Source organism: Oratosquilla oratoria, chromosome 35 (assembly GCF_046742065.1).
Source record: "Oratosquilla oratoria isolate Oo_2021 chromosome 35, ASM4674206v1, whole genome shotgun sequence".
In the NCBI taxonomy this organism is placed as follows: Eukaryota; Metazoa; Arthropoda; class Malacostraca; order Stomatopoda; family Squillidae; genus Oratosquilla; species Oratosquilla oratoria.
In genome coordinates, this window is record NC_134811.1 from 3,371,712 (window position 1) to 3,374,578 (window position 2,867).

Below are 2,867 nucleotides of genomic sequence, written 5' to 3' on the forward strand. Positions count from 1 at the left end.
GATATCTTTTATTGTTTCCTGTTCCTCTCTTGGGGTCTATCGTCATACTAAACCTCACCGTACGGCATATTTATTTATTTTATTTTATTTTATTTTATTTTATTTTATTTTATTCTTTTATTTATTTATTTATTTATTTATTTATTTACTTATTTATTTTTTGTAGCCGGCCTGGGATGACGAAGATGCAGAAAAGGTCTCCTTGGGCGAGCACCTCGGCTTATGGAATTCTGTCATATAACTTGATGTCGCAGATTGTGTATAAATGGTTCAGCTTCTTGACGTTATGCTGACAATACTGTTCATGTTTGGTAGCCACACAGAAGTAATGAAAGTAATAATCCCTTTTACCCTTTCAGCTTAGTCTGTAAATTAATGAGTAATATGACGAAGATCACACTGCCCTTGGCTATTCTCATAGTCACGGTATCATTAATAGTGACCTTTAGAAGCAATGTGCTTACAAACACACAGACATGCTCCCGCACGTAAAAGAAGAGAAACTTGGTTGACAATTCGATTCTGAATTTTTTTTTTTTTATTAAACCAACCTTTTAAGTTTTTAATCCAAAACAATTAACATGCTACATGGAGAAGATCATTTGATAGAATGTGTATGCTTGGACATGGAAAAGGCTTTCGACAAGTTGGGCATCAAGGATTGATAATAAAATAGGGAAACGTTGCAGAACTTAAAGGGAGTATACTGGAACAAATGGAAGATTTCTTGAATGATAGACACTACAAGCACACATGAAAGATGAAACGTCAGATAAGAGAAAAGTGATGAGTGGGGTACCACAAGGTTCTGTTCTGGCACCGGTAACGTTACTGATGAACTTCAGTTAAATGGTGAATGGAATAAATAGCTGCGTCAACTTATTTGCTGAAATGCTAATGTAAGGAATAGATAATTTGGAAAATTGTAAATTACTGCAGGAAACTTAGATTAAGATCATGAATTGATCCAAAATAGAAAATAATTTTTAATGTAAAGAAGAGAAAAATATTCGAAGTGGGTCAAATCAAATGTAAGTGATCGTGGCATTATGAAAGGGGAATTCACGTAATCACAAGAGCAAAGAAAAAAAAATTAAGAATCTGAACTACGAATCATCAGTTGCAAGAAAATCACATGGAGTTGATAACGGGAGTGACATACAAATTGTTAATGAATATGAGAGTAGAAGTTCATTATACTTTTGAGAATACGACGAAAAAAAAACGAGAACTTGATTTGCTACAGAACGTTAGTTTGGCCATCACACGAAAAAACAAAAAAAAAAAAAACGGATAAAATAAAAAAAGGAAGATTATAAGATATTCCAATTTGGCTTATAGGACATATGAGGAGAAAATAGAAAACTGGAATACCCCACATCGGTGGAATTAAAAGAAAGAAATAGCATAATAATCCTCTTTAGCATAAAAAAGAAAAACAAACAGAAAGAGATATATAAGAAAGAATAGAATATGACAGCAGAACGCCAAAAGAAAAAAAAAAAATAATGAGAATAATAAGAATAAATAAATAAAGTAAAATAAAAATGTAGATTGAATAAAAATTGATAGGAAGTATAGTCCTTCATATATGTGTGTAAAATTGTGAAAAATTTAAAAATATATACAGTACAGGTTAACAGCATGAATCACCTAAAGGTAATTTTTATAAACGGAGAGAGAATGGATACCATGGGCGTGGCCCCAACCTGTGTACTACAATAAAATAAAAATAATTAGGTAATTACAGACACGATTCGATGGCGCAGTGGTAGCGTTCGCGGCCGCCACTACGGCAGTCCGGGTTCTAATCCCGCCCAGGGCTGAAATAATTTCAGTATCGCTGCACTGCGAGTCGTTACTACAACTCTCGTGGGCGGGGAGTTGGGTGTGTGTGTGCGTGTAAGGTCACAGCATTTCCGTAGATCGGTCATATATGAGCTCTGAGCTCTTTTCCGGGAAGGTAATACCTGTTAATCACGAGTCCACGAGTCCAACACGTGATCCGAGAACATAGCGAATCACACACACAAACACACACACACACACACACACACACACACACACACACACACACACACACACACACACACACACACACACACAATAGATTTTTCATGGACAGTGGAAGAGATTACATTATTCATGAATGGGTAGAGATCTTTCAGTATTATTCCAAGCCCCTTACATTAGCAGAAATAGCTTTACGTTTCTCTCATCCCATACGACCAGAGACCTTCTAGCTTCATGTAGTATTCAATACTTTTCTTCATCTTCTATGTATCGTGTGAGCAACGTTCTGTTCTATATCTCGTGTTCTTCACTATTCTCTGCCCTTTTCTCCCTTTCTAGTAATTATCATCAATGTTCTTTCTCTTATTAGATAACCTTTACTTATTCAATATTGGGTGTGGTTTGATCTAAAAAAAAATCAAGACATTTTTTCTTCTGTATTATTTTGATTTTTTGGTGAATATGTTATGGATGAAAAACTAAATACACACACACACACACACACGCACACTCAAGTTCTAGCAGCCGTGTCGGCCACACGTGTGTGCACCTCGTGGACAATGGCGCTCTTTGTAGCAGCCTAAGGTCAGTCTGTTGACCCCTCCCAATTAGATTTATAGAACCTACTGTTATTGAAATGATGTAATACAAATTAAAACTAGGTGGCTGTTACCCATCAACCTAAGCAAGAAGTAACTTGGTATTCACCACAAACCAACTCGCCGAGGGGGGAGGGGGCAATGCTGACCCACCGTACTGACTTGACACCATCACTTTCAGTCTAAATCCCGAAGAGAATAAGACTTAGTAAGATCAAGTTTCTCGAATCGCAACTACATTTCAATACAACGCCG